Raw genomic sequence first — 19048 nt, forward strand, 5'->3', positions numbered from 1 at the left:
GAGTTTCTGCTGAAAGTTTAGCTGTTAACCTTATGGGGATTCCCTTGTGTGTTATTTGTTGTTTTTCCCTTGCTGCTTTTAATATGTTTTCTTTGTATTTAATTTTTTGATAGTTTGATTAATATGTGTCTTGGCGTATTTCTCCTTGGATGTATCCTGTATGGGACTCTCTGTGCTTCCTGGACTTGATTATTTCCTTTCGCATATTAGGGAAGTTTTCAACTATAATCTCTTCAAATATTTTCTCAGTCCCTTTCTTTTTCTCTTCTTCTTCTGGAACCCCTATAATTCGAATGTTGGTGCATTTAATGTTGTCCCAGAGGTCTCTGAGACTGTCCTCAGTTCTTTTCATTCTTTTTTCTTTAATTTGCTCTGCAGTAGTTATTTCCACTATTTTATCTTCCAGGTCACTTAACCATTCTTCTGCCTCAGTTATTCTGCTATTGATTCCTTATAGAGTATTTTTAATTTCATTTATTGTGTTGTTCATCATTTCTTGGTTCCTCTTTAGTTCTTCTAGGTCCTTGTTAAATGTTTCTTGCATTTTCTCTGTTGTATTTCCAAGATTTTGGATCATCTTTACTATCATTATTCTGAATTCTTTTTCAGGTAGACTGCCTATTTCCTCTTCATTTGTTATGTCTGGTGGGTTTTTACCTTGCTCCTTCATCTGCTGTGTGTTTTTATGTCTTCTCATTTTGCTTATCTTACTGTGTTTGGGGTCTCCTTTTCGCAGGCTGCAGGTTCGTAGTTCCCGTTGTTTTTGGTGTCTGTCCCCAGTGGCTAAGGTTGGTTCAGTGGGTTGTGTAGGTTTCCTGGTGGAGGGGACTAGTGCCTGTGTTCTGGTGGATGAGGCTGGATCTTGTCTTTCTGGTGGGCAGGTCCACGTCTGCAGGTGTGTTTTGGGGTGTCTGTGGTCTTATTATGATTTTAGGCAGCCTCTCTGCTAATGGGTGGGGTTGTGTTCCTGTCTTGCTAGTTGTTTGGCATAGGGTGTCCAGCACTGTGGCTTGCTGGTCGTTGAGTGAAGCTGGGTCTTGGTGTTGAGATGGAGATCTCTGGGAGATTTTCGCTGTTTGATATTAATGGAGCTGGGAGGTCTCTTGTGGACCAGTGTCCTGAAGTTGGCTCTCCCACCTTAGAGGCACAGCACTGACTCCTGGCTGGAGCACCAAGAGGCTTTCATCTACACGGCTCAGAATAAAAGGGAGAAAAGAAAGAAAGAAAAAGGAAAGAGGATAAGATAAAATAAAGATAACATAAAATAAAACTATTAAAATAATTATTCAGAAAAAAATTTTAAGTAAGAAAACAAACAGAAACAACAACAAAAAAAACGGATGGACAGAACCCTAGGACAAATGGTGAAAGCAAAGCTATACAGACAAAAATCTCACACAGAAGCATACACATACATACTCACAAAAAGAGGAAAAGGGGAAAAAATAATACATCTTGCTCCCAAAGTAAACCTCCTTAATTTGGGATGATTCGTTGTCTATTCAGGTATTCCACAGATGCAGGGTACATCAAATTGATTGTGGAGATTTAATCCACTGCTCCTGAGGCTGCTGGGAGGGATTTCCCTTTCTCTTCTTTATTTGCACAGCTCCCGGGGTTCAGCTTTGGATTTGGACCCGCCTCTGCGTGTAGGTCTCCTGAGGGCGTCTGTTCTTCGCTCAGAGAGGATGGGGTTAAAGGAGCCGCTGATTCGGGGGCTCTGGCTCACTCAGGCTGGGCAGAGGGAGGGGCACGGAGTGCGGGGCGTGCCTGCGGCGGCAGAGGCCGGCGTGACGTTGCACCAGCCCGAGGCGCGCAATGCGTTTTTCCGGGGAAGTTGTCCCTGGATCCAGGGACCCTGGCGGTGGCGGGCTGCACAGGCTCCCTGGAAGGGAGGTGTGGAGAGTGACCTGTGCTTGCTCACAGGCTTCTTGGTGGCGGCAGCAGCAGCCTTAGCGTCTCATGCCCGTCTCTGGGGTCCGCGCTGTTAGCCGCGGCTCGCGCCCGTCTCTGGAGCTCCTTTAAACGGCGCTTTTAATCCCCTCTCCTCGAGCACCAGGAAAGAAAGAGGGTAGAAAAAGTCTCTTGCCTCTTCGGCAGGTCCAGGCTTTATCCCGGACTCCCTCCCAGCCAGCTGTGGCGCACTTGCCCCTTTCAGGCTGTGTTCACGCAGCCAACCCCAGTCCTCTTCCTGGGATCTGACCTCCGAAGCCGGAGCCGCAGCTCCCAGCCGCCGCCCGCCCTGGCGGGGAGCAGAGAAGCCTCTCGGGCTGGTGAGTGCTGGTCGGCCCTGATCCTCTGTGCGGAAATCTCTCCGCTTTACCCTCCGCACCCCTGTTACTATGCTCTCCTCTGCGGCTCCGAGCTCCCCCCGTCCGCCACCCGCAGTCTCCGCCCGCGAAGGGGCTTCCTAGTGTATGGAAACCTTTCCTCCTTCACGGCACCCTCCCACTGGTGCAGGTTCCGTTCCTATCCTTTTATCTCTGTTTTTTCTTTTTTCTTTTGCCCTACCCAGGTAGGTGGGGAGTTTCTTGCTTTTTGGGAGGTCTGAGGTCTTCTGCCAGCGTTCAGTAGGTGTTCTGTAGGAGTTGTTCCATATGTAGATGTATTTCTGATGTATTTGTGGGGAGGAAGGTGATTTCCGCGTCGTACTCTTCTGCCATCTTTCTCTCTAGCCCCGTAAGACAGTTCTGTTGGTTAAATTGCAGCTACCTCTGTATGAAGTTAGGTATGTAGAGAGTTCACAGCGCGGACTATCAGAAATCCTCTGCTGTGTTCACTCGTGGCCTGAGATTGCTTTAAGAAACAGAATGGTGCTAAGAAACAGAATGGTGCTCTCTCCATTAGTTAATACATCCTTTTCCTGTATTGTGGAGCATTTACACAGTGGTTTTATCTTAAGTGTTTGACCTACAAACATTAAGAAAGAAATATCTCATTGTTGTCTGCACTGTGGGCTTGTTTTTTGCTGTTTCAGTGAAGAGCTGGCTTGGTATGGAGCTGAGGAAGGGATAAGCCTCTCTGTGCTGAGCATCCAGCCTTGCATATTTCTGATGTATCTGCCCTGTTTTTCCTCTGAGGACGCATAAGAGAACCCATATAGCTAATGCATTGAGTTATAAATTCAAAATATGTTCTTGATATTGAAGTTATACTTTTTTTTTACAAGTCAGATTCATGAATCATAAATTTGATATTATAATCATAATAAATCAGATTAAATCCGACTCTGAGATGCTACATGCCTGGATGCATGATTGCTCCAGAGTCCCCTTTCTTAGAAGTATTCATGGAGTGGAGTTCAGTGTATTTGGTAAATGATGGGAACATACTTCTCAAAGCCTTAGTCCTCATTGGCAGAGTTGGAAAGAAAGATTATTCTCGTGCAATCGTAAGTGGACTGTGACCATGCAAGCATACTTTTGTACAAGGTCAATCCCACCAAAAACAACTGAAGAGAATATTATCAGTCATCAAGAAGTCAACAAAAGATTTTAAGCAGCTTTAAAAATATACTTTGCTAGACATTTGGTGGGATACACCAAATATGACAATATAGACCATCCCTTGTCCTCACGAAAAACTCACAATATAATTGGGGAAAGAAAATGAGTACAGTGTGAACAAAATACCAATGTAAGAGATGAAGAATGTTCAGTTAAATACAGATGATGTCACGAAGCAATACTTGATTGAATGAATAGTAGAAATAACAAATGCTCCAGGAGACTAGAAGAAGGAGATATGGCCATGTACTATTCTGGCTCCATCGTAAATGGAAGAAACTGAATTTGAACAGATTCCCCAAGGATTGTTAAGATTTAGACATGTAGTCCAAAGCAGGAAAGGTGTTAAACTGCACAAATGTGAAAGCAGAGAAATTTAAGTGTTAGGTCTAATGATAATAGAAGTTAACTTTTTAGTGAATACTTAATAGCTTCCATGTAATATTGATTAATCTTCACCACAGCATATAAGATAAATTTAAGCCATGCAAATGGAAGGACTTAGTCACTGATTGGATGTAGGAAATAGAGGTGTAGGGAATGGGGAAGAAAACATTGGGAGAAATCACCAATAACCCCATGTCTTCAAACTTCAAAGAATGTATAGATTTAACTGAAATAGGTGTTTCTTGAAAGTGCTGGCTCACGGGGAAGAAAGCACAAGTTGTTTATGAGATGATTTTTAGTGAATTGGAATGAGATGATTCAAAGGGAATTATTCAGTAAGCATTTAGAAATTTGGGACCTAGAATTCCAGAGAGACTGAAGTAGAGAAACCAAGAGTCATAGGCCCAAGGGAGTAACTGAACTCACCAGAGTGGGTGTGGGAGCCAAGGGCTGTGGACTTTCCTTGGAGATGTCTTACATCTAGAGGGCAGTGAAACAAAGTGGGATTTCATTCTTCTCATGTAAAGATAACTTATTAATAATCATGTTTCTCGTGATACTGCCCAAAGGTCCACAAATCCACAAGATAAAAATTAATTTTTAATAGGGACCTGCAGATTAAGGACATGTAGAGAAGACAAAAAAAAAAAGAGCAACTGTAAAATGAGAGTGCTAGGTGGAGAACAAGCAAAATCTGTGAGTTTCATCTTTACTCCAGTGGTTGATGGAGCATGTTGTCAGGTTTTGTGTTGATTCCTTAAGAAGCAGAGAAAGGTATCTCTTAATTGAGATCTGTATTAATCAAGAAATGGTGTGTTTTTTGACATCTGATGCAACATTTTTAGTAGAGAAGGACTTCAGCTGGAAAACCCAAAATGTGTGTGGATGGTAGGAGAAGCAAAGTGTTCGACTGTATGCATGTGTAAGTGTGTATGTGCTTGAGTGTGTGTAGGCTTACACACACACACACACACACACCACACAGTCTTCTCCCTTATTACACCAGGATGGTAATGGATAAGGACGATTTACAATGGCCCCAAATATACAAACTGATACCTAACTTATGTTAGGACAAAAGTGGGAAAAAAAGTACTTAAATCACTAATATTACTTTGAAATGATCACAGAAACATTTAAAAAGAAAAAGAACTAGTCATTCTCTTCATTAGTAATATCAGGAGGCATGCCATAGAACATGAACATGAGTTTGTGAGGAATGTGAGGGTTTTGAATAATGCAGGAAATAATGCGGGAAAGGAAAAAAAAATATCTTCCCTACTGAAGATGTACAGATACATGTTGATCATGTGCTCTTTTATAAGTCTTTATTTATATCTCAGTTTCTCTTAGAGGATTTTGTACAAGTATCGTGAATAACCAAGTTTAGCTGGAATCACTGGCTTACAACAGCTTTTTAAATTTATTTTCTTTAGTTATTAATAGAACCCCACATTTGCAACCTAAATATCATCTTTGTTTTATTTAGAGAAACAGTAGAGCGTCAGAGAGGAAATGAAAAGGGACTAAAATAGATCCTCAGAATTTCTTGTTACTTGATTCAGGACAAAACAAAACAAAGCAGAAAATCCAAAGATGTTTTGCTTAGTTCACCTTTCAATTTAGAAAATACTGCTGGTCAGCTCAGCGTTTAGGGAAAATGTGATGCTCTCCAGTTTCATGGATCATTTCAGCCTGCATTTGTACAACAGTTTTGTATAAAACAGCAGCAGTGGGTCCAGCTGATTGTGGTAAACCTAATTATACCCAGAGGAGACTTTTATAGTGAAGTTTAAGAAAGAACAAAATATTACTATAAATTGGGGATCAGCAAGCATTTTCTGTAAATGACTAGGTAGCAAGTATTTTTTTTTTTAATTCCAGGCAAAATGATTGTTGTCACAACTATCCATCCCTGCCATTATATTACAAAAGCAGCCATAGATATGGCTGCCAGTACATTTATGAGCAGGCCTGGCTGTGTTCCAATAAAAATTTGTTTACAAAAACAGGTGTTGAGCTGGGAGCAGCCCTTAGATTGCCAGACCTTGCTGTAGATGACAGACATATCCCAAAGTGAGTTCTGAGGAACTTTTGTCCCATGATATGTTCACAGATAAAAAGGAACTTCTGGTCAACTAACTCCAGGCAATGCCACCTGGAATGCCTCTTTCTTCTTTTGTATAAATTCCATGTCATCTTATTGAAGTCTATGAGAAGTCTTGGAATAAAGTGATCCATCTACTTTGGTTAACTCACTTCTCTCAGACAGATGGAAACTTGGAATTATTTTTATATTAACTCTTAAACATATTTGAGAATCTGTGATTTAGAAGTTTCCAAACTTATAATTTAACTATCTGTATAGATTATCATAGGCATATCTTTATTGAAAGCTTGTTAAATTCCCAAGACAACTCACAAACTATTGTCCACAAAAGTAGCCAGGGTAAAGTCCTAACCTTCTTAACTAGTTCTGAGTAATTTTCTGATTATTATTTTTTTAGGTTCAAATTGTATTACTTCCTGCTGGCAACTTGAGCTATTGGACTTACTCTGCCTTCTCCTAAGTAATTAAATGCGTTACAGTTTAAGTTGATTCAAGATATATTTACTTTGGGCTTACTTTCTCAGTACATGGATGAACGAGACAGACCTTGTTTCTCCTTTCTGGGCATTTATAATAACAAAGGAGGATACAGACAAAACTTATAATACTATATGATAACTGCTCTAATAAGAGAAATTCTGAATGTTGTCAAAGCACGTATGAGAAGTAAAATGATAATTTAGAGGTCAGAGAAGACTTTCAGAGGAAGTTCATCTACATATAAATTTCAAGCTAGCTACAGAGAAGTGGGGAAGAAGCAGGAACAGAGATAAGGAGGCAAGATGGCCAGACCTATCCAGCTGTCATGCAGTATAGCTCTAAGACAGATGTCTGCTGCAGAGATGGGTGGGAGTTTGAATTAAACAGGTCTTTCCTGGTTCTGTAAAGGTATTGTAGGTAAGTGGAAAGTTGGAGAATGTGACTCTATCGTATTTACAGTCTGGTAACATAGCTGTGGCTGAAATGTGAGAATGGACCAGAGGGATCTGGGCTGCTCAGATATGGGACTTTTCTTAAGCTGACCTATAGCTTTACCGGGGAATCTGCCATTGATGACCCATTACTCACATTCTTCCTTCAGACAGGTAACATGCTGCCCAGCTCCTATGTTATGTTAAGAAACCAAGAGCCAGAGAATATTTTTTTCCTGAAATTATCTGGTTGCTATTAGAAATATTAAACTCTTTATTTGGGGATATTGAAAAATTTTAAAGAGTGAATAATAAGTATTTTTAGAAAAATGAGAGGAGACTTTACTACACATTTGTCTTTAGACAAAAGTTGATCCCAAAAGGCCAGCCTGATTGTTGCACCTGAAGGAAATGATTTAACTGTGAAGGCAAACCTGGGCCTTTTCCTTAGCAACAGCAATTAACCTAGAAGAGCTTTCCCTTAAGTCTGTTTTAAGACAACAGAACTGGTGGGCATATAAATATACACAGGAATAATTGCAGACCCTGCCTGTCCTTGTTCACCTGCACTGTTCATTTACAAATGCATGAGGTATTTCTGGAAGTTATTCTCAATTAGAATGTAGCATAATGTTGTGTTTACTGAATAACAATGTGTGAAATATGTCCACTTAGCACAGTGAAGCACTTACAAAGATGTGAAGGTTTTTTTTTTTAAACTCTTTTCTTGTATAGAACAAATTATTCTGTGTTGAAAACTGGACCCTGAGATATCCTGTGTGTTTATATATATACACATGTGTGTATATATATAGTATGTATGTCACAATCATAATATATATTCACAGTCAGATATATATACACACATACGTATGTATATATAATGTATATGACTTATATACTGTTTCTATATTTTATTCTGGCTAGTTAACATTGCTCAGAAATGCAACTTCTAATGTCCAAACTGAAGGGTGTGTGGAGTTCTGTGGTTGTAATGGAGGATCAGGTGTTAAAAAGTAGTGGGACGAAGCCATGGGTTAAGGTTTTGGGGATTTGGATCAAAGAGGGGCTTCCTTGGAGTCCCTATTAATATCAACAAAACAGAAGCAATACATTTCTTCTCTGATTATTTTCCTGGTTTCTCTGAGCATGCTCATCGTGGCTCCCAGACTCATTCCTCAATTGTGTGAACTCAGGAGAAAGTAGCATCTCTTGGGCGGAATTGGTGCCAGAGCTTTGAAGTAACACAAGTCTGTCATTACAACCTGATGCATTTCCACTACCATTGCTACCGCCCCACTTGAGGGCTTACTGTGAGCTAGGAACATAGTTAAAGTCATACAAAAATATTCATTTTTGATTAGGAAAAATCTGCCTTCTTGCACTCAGCTAGACACTTGGAAGGCTATTTCATTGTATTTATGCAGGTTATTCTTTCTCATCCTTCAAGATTACTGGTTCCCAAGTAGTTTTTGGTTTTCCTCTAGCAGAGCTTCTGTAAGGTAACTTGAGGTACAGTCTGAGCCTGAAATGTGATGCTAGCAAGGGTTAGATGAGAACTTACATATATTTACAGTTATATAAACTTAGGTACCAGGAGGACATATTTCATCAAGTTTCTTCCTACACTTGAAAATACTTTCCTGAAACTTGCGGCTGAGGTGTAGTAAGTGAAGGGCTGGGAGGCAATAATATAAAAACTTGAACTGTGTGTAGGAATACACTTTAACGTAGGTCATGGAATTGAATTTTCCTAAGTAACTACAACTATTTAGATCATTCTTTTGTTGTTTGCCACATCTCTGAAATAGCCTCAAAGTTGAAGTTATCACTTATTAGAATTATATTCTCAAAAATGTTTTCATAGATAATTCAACTATGTCTTAGTTTCCATAGGTAAATAGAATTGCTACATTTTGTTTTACCAACAGCAGACCTAGACTGCTAATTTAGGGAGGAAGTTTGATGTCATGAAAAAATATGATATAGTATTACAAGTATTCCCATCTTCATACTTTTCTCTCTTTACATAGATCTCACATGTCCTTGCAAAGAGCTCACAGTGATACTAAATAAAAAGTTTAGGGAAAACCTGGGTGTTGCGTTTTTAGCATACAAGAAGTAAAGAATTCTGGCTTTATATTTTCTTCATTAAGAAAAGCAGAGTAAACTTTTTTCTTCATACCTTAACTTGTCTATTCAGCAGTCTAATTTCAATTAAATTGGAAGAAAGTCAGTATTGTCAATATGGATTGCAGCCTGGGCATCCAGACATTTTTTTTTCCTACATCATTTTTCCTCTGACCAATGTGTCTCCTGTGAGCACACTTTCATGATCCTTGAACTTTCTCTACAAATGATGTGGCGTACCTAAATATAACGTCTAAACTGGCATTATGTGTGCACATATCTTTCAAGGAGGATAGATCCACTGTTATAAAAACCAAAAATGGATTTTGTTTTCAAAATTTTACTCTCAGGCTAGGAAATAGTTGATACAGTATTAGCTTTATTTTGAAATAATTATAGGAAAGTTACAAAAAGGGCTACAGAGTTCCTTTTCACGCTGGTTTTCCTAGTGTTAACGTCTTACATGGCCATAATATAGTGATCAAAAGCAGGAAAGTGACATTGGTACCATTCAGTTAATGAAACAGCAAGCCTTATTTAAAGTTCACCAGTTTTTCTACTAATGGCCTCTTTCTCTTCCAAGATCTAATCCAAAATCCCACCTTGTTTGCAATATTCATTTCTTTGTACTGTCCTTTAATTCATGACAATTCCTTAGTCTTTCCTTTGGTGATCTTGACACTTTTGAAGACTGCTGGTCAGTTATGTTGTAGCACCTTACTCAACTGTCTGATGTTTTCTCATGATCACACTGAGTTTAGGCATTGTTTGCAAGGAGACCACACACGAATACTGTGTCCCCCTCACTGCTCCATGGCAGAGGGGGCTTGAGGCCAATATGAATTGGCACTGGTGATGTCAGCCTTGATCACTTGGTTAAGAGGGCGTTGGCTAAGTTTCCTCATGTCAAATTATTCTTTTCCCCCGAGTCTTAGCTTTAGACAAAGACGCGTGTTTTTATTCTTAATTTACTAAGTATTGTATACTCACTATACTCTTTTATACCTCAGTTTCCCTGCCTAAAAATTATAATACTGGAAGCTAACGCTCATCCCAAACAGTGTAGACTTAATACACTGTCCTTTAGAGATTCTCAGATAAAAGCCACTTTATAACTGGAAATGATCACTCTATCACATTTTAAATAAGAACATAAGTAGAATGGTTAAAGTAGATTGGCAGCATGTGCTCATCTCACACCCAGAACTACAGGGACATCTGCTCTATATGTGACAGGCCAGGCCTGAAATCTCGTTCTCTGAGAACCAACTAATGTTTGCTCAATTTGGCCTAAGTCAGCCTGATTAAACAAAGAGCACATTGATCACTTTCTACCTATTTTGGCTATTAAACTAACTGATGAATAACCATGCATTGATAAGGGCTATAAAAACCTTTTTTTAAACTGTCACATTTGCAATTTCTGCTGTTCTTATAAGGCGGGAAAGTGTCCCTTGGCATGCTAATGATTCTGGATCCATATGCAATAATTCAGTCTCATTAGTTTGTATCTGATGCAGAGAAAGGCATCCTTCACACACAGGTTTACCAGCTGTCTCCTCTATTTTTCTTTTGGAATATCACTGCTATCGGCCTTGATACAATATGCTGAGAAGAAGTTAGCCACTTACAGGTCTAGGAGAAAGCAGTGGAAGGAATACCAAAGAAGTAACTGACTCACTTGCCTCTCCAAGCCTCACTTTCTTCTTTGACAAATGGGAATAATGATATACCTACCTCCTCAAGTTACTGTGAGGATTACATAGTTCATGTAAAATCTTTGGTTACTAACAGACATAGTATGTACTCAAGAAAAAAGCTTGTCGTTTTCTCTATCATCTTTCATGCCTGAGATACAGATCAGGGTGCAAAAAATAAATAAATAAAACAAGGAAATGGAGGCAAGCACTTGCTTAAATAGTTTTGTATAATATGCAGTGGATTTCTGGAAAACTATTCGATATCAAAGAAGAGTTCAAAAGAGTTTGTCAGATGATCTGGAAACGTCCTATCATTTGCATGCAGTCCTAGACCAAATGACAATGATGGTGAGGTGTGCCTATAGGAATTTAGCTTTTTCTTCATGAAAATGAGTTCCATGGGCAAATAAACTGGAAAGTGCACTAGAATGCAAACTCCATGTCGACAGGACTTTGTCTACTATGACATCAAGGGTCTAACATACTGTGTTTATTCATCAAATTTTATTTAGATAATGTTCCAGTATATTTATTTCTATAAATAATAGCACAGGATCTAGAATGTACAATTTGTTAACCATTTCGTGAGATGGCAGGCTATGAATATAAATCCTGTTTTACCACTTCACTAAAGAGTAGGGTAGTTTCATGTCCCACACTCCACTTAGACTTCTAAGCTTCCCCTAGGTAAGACAAAGTCCACGTTAAGACTGTCTTAGAGTGCTAACCATTTTACATGCATTAGCTCACATACTTCCCTATGCACTTCTGATGTAGATGGCAGTCTCGATCTTATAGACAAAAAATTGGAGCATCCAAATAACTTTTCCAAAACATTTCAGGCATTGGATATAGAAAACCAAGATTTGAACATAGGTCTGTTTCCAAAGGTCAAATACACTCTTAATTCTTACTGACACACTTTCCTGGTTGTCCACTGTTCCAAGCCCCCCTAGAGCCCTGTGTTATTTACACCACCAGTAGAATAAAGTAAGCTCCATGAGGGCAGACTATGTGTGTCTTATTCATTTCTGTATCATGTGGCATGTCAATTAGTAGAAATTTAGTTAATAATTTGTGAGTGAAGTACAGAGGATCAATGATTTTAGCCTGTTTATTTTTGTAGCCTGTCATAATTTGTGCATTTATGTTTGCAGTCTTACTTCTACTTCTGATTAAGTAGATACAGACTCTGTTTTAGGCTACCACCTATCTGATTTGGCTGTCCAAGCAGTCAGCAAGCTGTGCATAGTGATGAATATACTGGTAGCTTTACTTCCCCACTAAGTGCATCCAAGTAAAAGCTCTGAAAGTCACACGGTTCTTTCCACTTTACATCTGACACCTAATATATTAGGTATTAGAGTGTTTTGTGCTTACCTTTAGCTCTTCTTTGGTTTAGATGATTAAAAAATGCCTGTTGCTGTCTGTATGTGCGACATGCTTCATTACCAGTGATTTATTTGGGAGTTTAGCAGAATTGGCACTCTGCAGCACACCAGTGGGCAGAAGGAAAACAAACGTGAGATGATTGCTAAGAACGCTTCTTTCCTTCTCTGTTGGTAGCAGCCTTAAGAAAGTTTGCAAAGTTTACTTCCCATTACCCACAAAGCAAGACTAAGACTGGCGTCTCTGGGAAATGTCATTTCCCCCCACCCCCAAATTCCCCAGTTCCTCCACACACTCTGCTCTGATGCTCAGGAGGGAATGCAATGGGTCATGGGTTTTTCCCCTTTGTCACAGTGAGCTTCCTGCATCCATGTGTCTCCTGAAGCCAGGTGCTTCCACTGCTTGTCCATCTTCTTTTCCCAACAAGTTTACCTTCTCAAAGCCATGCTCAACTTTTTTAGCAGAATCCAACTAAAGAGATTTTCTCTTATATTCCTTTCAACAACCCTGAATCATCGCTGTCACTTTGCTGAAGAGAAAAGTAAGGCTAACCTAAGTTAAATGACTTGCCCAAGGTCAACAACTAAATGGTAGAGCTGGGACTTAAAGCTGGCTTGTGTGATTCTAAAGCTGATGTTTTCAACCACCATAGGGAAGGCAAAGAAGTTTTTATGTTACTTACAAACCGTATTGATTTTGTTGTGCCTGCTTGAAATGCTACCTGGAAAAGATTCTGGGACTGCCCTTGGGCTAAGTGGGAGAAGGTGCCATGCTCAATTAGCATTGCTTTCCCTGGCAAGGGGCCATGGAGGTGCCGTGTCTTTTCCTGTCTTCTGCTATGATCTACTTTTGTTCTCATTTCTGTTGTACTGAGAGTATACTAATATGGGAATGATATTCTAAAGGGAAGATGAAGTATCAGAGAACCAATCTAAATAAGAGGAAGAAAAAAACATGTATATTATATGTACTACAGTTAATAAGCCTGTGTTATAACTATTTGGGAGAATTTTAGGAGAATGGATAAACATCTATACTCTGAAGTTAAACTTTTAGGGTTGCTTTCTAGGGTGATGGAAATATTCTACATCTTGGTAGTATAGTAGTGATATGACTACATAAATTTTTGAAATCTCATTAAACTTTACACTAAAAAGAATGCCTATCAGTGTATGTAAAATATACTTCAGTAAACTTCTGGGGAAAATATTCAGAGTTTATGTCCTATCTCCGTTACTTCTCAGCTCTAACTAAAGACAACGTACTTAACCTTTAAAATGATATTGTTGTCTACTTAAAGTGTTGTTTTAAAGATTATATGTGTTAATACTTAATAAGAGACCACTACATAATAAGTGCTTCGTAAAGGATATCTATTATTTATCATCTCCTCAGTTATTTCATATTACATTCTACCACTACATTGCCTCCAACGCTGTTTAATAGTTTAATCACATATCCTTTTATGTTGCTTTTTAATTGCATATGTTGTATTGGAAACTCACAAATATGTAAGTTTCATATATGAATAGCATAATATATTTAATTATATATTTGAATGCAAGGCTTTTCTGTTTTCATCTAAAGGATGCTAGAACACGAACCATATCTGTTTGTTTTTCAACTGAAATGTAAAAGTGTTCAGTATCTACATGTCCTAAATAAGTATTTATTAAAGCTGATGGGCTACAAGGTGTGTTTGAACATAATGAAAGCATTAGATATGGTAGAATGTTTAGAATGAATCTGTAATATATACCTAGAAACCTAAGCAAATAAAGAGGAAATTATTAAGTGTTAAAAAACCCAACTATTACGGAAAGGAAGCATAAGCAGTTTACTCTGGGACTCAGTTGAAAAATTATTAACCAAATTAAATAATGTAACTATATTTGGACAACAGTGGAACCAGGCGTTTGTGTGTGTGTTGTGTATGTGTGTCTGTCATTGGGAGTGATTATATGAGAAAGCTAAATTATTGTCATCCATAAAAGAAACTAATAATACATAAGAACCCCAAATCAAGATATAGTAGTATAAGCATTTTTTTGGTGAAGATTGCGATACATATCAGAAAGGCAACCTATTTTCCTTGGGAAGCAGTTCTCTGAGGGGAGTAGGAGTAGGTATTTAAGCTATGTTTATGTATTACTTTAATAAAAGTAAAAATTAAATACAGCTTTAGAAAGTAGTACAGTAAGTGATTACCTGGTGGAGACTATGAATGGTGAATATGTATTTGTGGCCTGGGATTACATTGCAGTAACGGCACCATACATAGAGCTTAAAAGCAGTGTATCTCAGACAACTTTGACGCATGAGAAGATGATGGCATCTGAGAAATTGTGAGATGTCTAATTGGTGATGACAAAGGCAGAGTGACCACCATTCATTTATTGAATTAAATCTTTTGAATACGCACCGTCTTTCTGATGTAATGATGCAACAGGACTTAAACGATTTTTAGAAACAGTCTGATCCAGACCACTTTTATTGGTGAAAAAACTTGCCCAGCGAGTAAATAACAGCACTGAGCTACGAACCCAGTTGTTCTGAATCTCAATCCAGTGGTCTTTTGAAACAACACACTTTGATTATTGCAATGACTTCAGTTCTTGTTTTTAAGATGGTCTCCTGAGTAGCAAAGGGTAAAGGTCTAACATCAAAGGAGAGTAAGATTTTATAAGGAGAATATTTGTTTAGAAAGTGGTAGTGCATATATATTCTAAGAAACTTTAGTGTGGGACTTTTCATAAATAGTGTGTAGAATTCTTTTGTCTCTCAGAATGTCTAAACGATATCCTTCAGTGACTGAGTTGATAAGATGTTGGCTAGCTGGCTTTTATGCCAGAGTGTGTCTTAATGTAATCGTCATATTTCTGGTTAGAACTGCCACAAGTGGCAGACACCATTTTGCCTAGAAGGCCTTTAAAAATGGGGATAATTGTCTCCATTCAGCTGACCCTCTGTCCTCAAAGTCCTCTGTAATGTGATCTTATGATGGAAATAGAGTCCCAATCAGCCACTGAGGAGCTGGGTGCCATCTACATAAGGAATTCCATCTCATGCATGCCTACCTGTTGGTTAATAAGTGCAGTTTTCCCAGTGTATTATCCAGTCCCTTTTATATCTTCTTTATACTTAATACTTTCCTCTTAATACTTTCAGATGCTTGGGACAAGCAATCCAAAGAGAAACCAAGCAACACACATTTTTTCACATTCCTGGCAGACTACTTATTTCAGTCTCCACTGAAGTAGGGAAGACCTCAAGGAAATAGACATGGAAATATGTTTCCTGTAGAAGATAGAATAAAAAGCTGGTACAAGGAGAAAATCTATTAAGCTAATTTGATTGCTATGAATTTTCATTATCCAAGAGGAACCTGTAGATCAGATACCATAAGGATAGAAAGTATAGATTATTTGTACCCCTAAGTTGCCATATAAACTAAGTTATATAGTCAGTAATCTTTTCTACCCAGCTGAGTTGTCATCCTTTTGTGGGCAGAGACCTTGACCTTGACTCTTTGCATTCTGCATATTACCATTTGAATAATGAGCACTCAATAAATATCTGTTGACTGACTAAATATTAAGATTTGACTGTATGCCATTTTCCCTTGAGATGATTGACAGGTTGCTTTCTGAGGAAGCTGAATGTGTCTCCTGCTTTCAGTTCTGCTCACTGCTTCCTTGCCATTATGCTTGACGGCACCGCTTATTATTTAATTGTAGAGTTAGAAAATGCTCAACTATACACTGGGAATTGTGGATGATCCTTTTTAAAATTCTTGCCTTAAGAATGGCTGCATCCTAAATAATAATTAGGAAGAAAACAAATGTTCCTGTTGTTCTTACGTTTAGAGGGAAAGAAGCATTCTCAGCTGTGCTCTCACAAGGAGTTCTGAATTCACACTAGTGAAATGCACTGTTCTGACAAGGGCTCAGCTCTGAAACCCATGCTCTACTTTGCATTATGAATATTATGCGGATTCTGTATCTCTGCTCCCTGGTATCTGGTTTCTCTTCTGCAGAAGGGCAACATGAAAAGCAGAGTTAGGAGGGTTACTACCAGAACTTTATGTCTCCCCTTTAAAGACACATTGCTTTATTTACATTTCTGTTGCTGTGGTAGAGGAGAGCCCAGTACTTGAAGTATGAAGACCTAGATTTGAATACTGGCTCTGATGATTTCTAGATGTTTGACCTTGAACAAGTTCCATTCATAATCTAATTTCCAAGATTATAAGTTTAAAGAGGATTAGTGATACCTGACCTCCAGGGTTGTGATGAAGGTTAAATAAGAAGGGAATGTAAAAGTACATAGTAGATCCATGAAAGATGTTAAATTTATTCTTTCATTTACATACTATTTATTGACTGCCTGCTCTGTGCCATGTAATTCTCCATGAGCCTCTTAAATACCTATGAAAAAACAAATATTACTACCTTTGTAAAGTTTAAAATCTCGGAGGGGATTTGAATTAGAATCTACACGATAAGAATAATTGATATTCACTTTCAAAACATAGGTCAGTTAAATCTTACAACCACGTGTGAGAAAGATAGGGCTCATGGTATGAGTCCCAAACTATAGATAAGCAAATATGTTTACAAAGGTTGTGGCTTCCCCAAAATTGATAACTCGTGGCAAAACCAGGAAGAAAGAACTCAATTCACTTGATTCCAAATCCAGTGTTTTCCCACTCTGTCTTACTGCCATGAGGTTTTGAAAACTGTGTTGAATATTGGAAGTATACTTCGTAATTAGATTTCACCTGTTGAGCAGAGGAGACAAGCAATGGGGAAAGTAGATATTCTCTGTTTCTGGGGATTGCATGTAAAGCAGATCCCCATACAGGGAAACCAAGTTTATTCAGAACTTCTCCCTGTTTAAAGTCATTTCCACTCTCTCCTAGTCTTCACATTCAGGTCCAAACTCTTTAATATACATTCAAGGCTGTTCGGGGATCAGGTACCTGGCTTAGGCAGTGCTGTACTATTTTAGCAAGGGTGGCTACTAAGTGTCAAGGCCCTGACCTTGGTGCCTTCCATACCCTCTCACTAATCCTTACAGTAAGCCTGGATGATGGGTATTCTTGTTATTTTACAGATGAGCCACACAGCTGGAGAATGTAGGGCCAAGATTAGAGCACAGGTGTGAGTCCGCCCATTGTGCTCCTTCCATTTTCTTGTGTTGCAGTAACTTGAAGATTCTCTAAATTCTCATGCCTGTCAGTTGCCCTTGCCACTCGGCTTAGAATTTCCTTTCTCCCTCTTACTTATCCTTTAAGACACAGTTCGAACTGTTAGCCCCTTTGGAGAGCATTCTTGAAGCCCCTGCCTTACCCCACCCCCTGGCTCAGTTAGGTGACGTTTCTTTAGCATCCTCAGCACCTTGTCCTTAATAGATTTACTATGTTAATCCCACTGAAATATAATGCCTGGTTTAATCGCCTTTCTTGCCAAGTAAACAGTGAGCTCCTTGAGGATAGGGCTCTTACCTCCATCACCTCTGCACCTCCACCCCTAGCATTGTCCCTGCCCCCAGTAAGCACACCTGCTTATTTGTTGAGCTGAATTAGAGCATTTGGATACCAGCAGAATTTTAATTTAGCAAAGTGCTAAAAGCAGTCATTATATGATGAGACCCTGCATGTAGGTTCTTGGAAACCAAGATGTTTAAGGAAGAACTGAGTCATGATTTGTCTTACACACTTTAGACTGAGTTCTGTAGCATGACTCTTGCTATATAAGAATTGTTTGAAGTGTTGGAGGCTGGAGGAGTTTGGCTGTGTGGAGCAATGTGTACAGATAAACTGTGGGATTCTCAATTATTCATATCCTTCTGGCTCAGCCAGAGAAAGCAACCCAGTCCTGTTTCATTGTGCGGCCCCCTCCCCAGGATTCACGAGTCTACTTGTTGGTCAAGGCCCCACAGTTAGTGCTGAGTACACTGCCTTTTCCGACAGCCACCTTAGGGTAAACCAGAGAGAGCTCCAGGCTGCAGGGGAGATCTGTTACTGCCGTAACTCCCACCTCATCCCACAGCTTGCTTTCTGGTTCTGGTAGAAAAATGGAAATTATGAAACTTTGTATCCTGCACCACAGCCCCACATGAGATTCATCAATCTTCAGCTCCCTTCAGAAAACCCTGTGCTCTGGTTAGGACTGCCCACCAGACGAATTACCATCAACGATCCCATTATTTCTGATTAGTGAAGGTGAGCCTTACCTACCTGGATGTAAATAAACGGGTTCTTGAAATCCTTCATCCTTAAAAATCTACAGCTCTTAACAGAGCACACACTGTAAATAGCATCCTATCTTGAATTAAATCTTTACGGTGTAATTGGATACATTTTCTAAGCTAATTTTAATTGCTTCAAGAAACTGCTTAACAACGTAGATCAATCCTCTGGTCTGAGATGACATTTCCGTCGCAAAATTAATTATTAATACCCTGATCATTTGCTAAAGACATTAATAGTTTTCATTGATCAGCACATCCTGTTTATCTAAAATGGCCTAATTACCATGCATGTCAGAAGAGTATCTGAACATATCCAGTTAGAGACACGGCCCACTTTTCACCCACATCAGCACATCAGAAGTTAAGAGTCCCTTTTGTCTTCACAACATATCTAGTCTGGCTTTATCAGAGACTGAGCTATTTAAGGACGCAAAAGAAAGACAAGTTCTCTAATGATGGTTCTTCACTTTCTGTTCGCTTCATGGTAAACATAAAGGCTTCTGAGTGACCACGTGGCATCAATTAATGCTAAGAGCCCTTGATTAAGGAGCTCATGTTAGTCCATGTTGATCCATGTTCTCATGTAAACCTGTGTTCGCTCTGGTAAGTGGCAGTGAGAGGAGAAGACCCAGGTTATCATCAGCTTAAAAAATATCAGGG

This window comes from Monodon monoceros, unplaced genomic scaffold (assembly GCF_005190385.1).
Source record: "Monodon monoceros isolate NGI ecotype Baffin Bay Population unplaced genomic scaffold, NGI_Narwhal_1 Super_Scaffold_3, whole genome shotgun sequence".
Lineage (NCBI taxonomy): Eukaryota > Metazoa > Chordata > Mammalia > Artiodactyla > Monodontidae > Monodon > Monodon monoceros.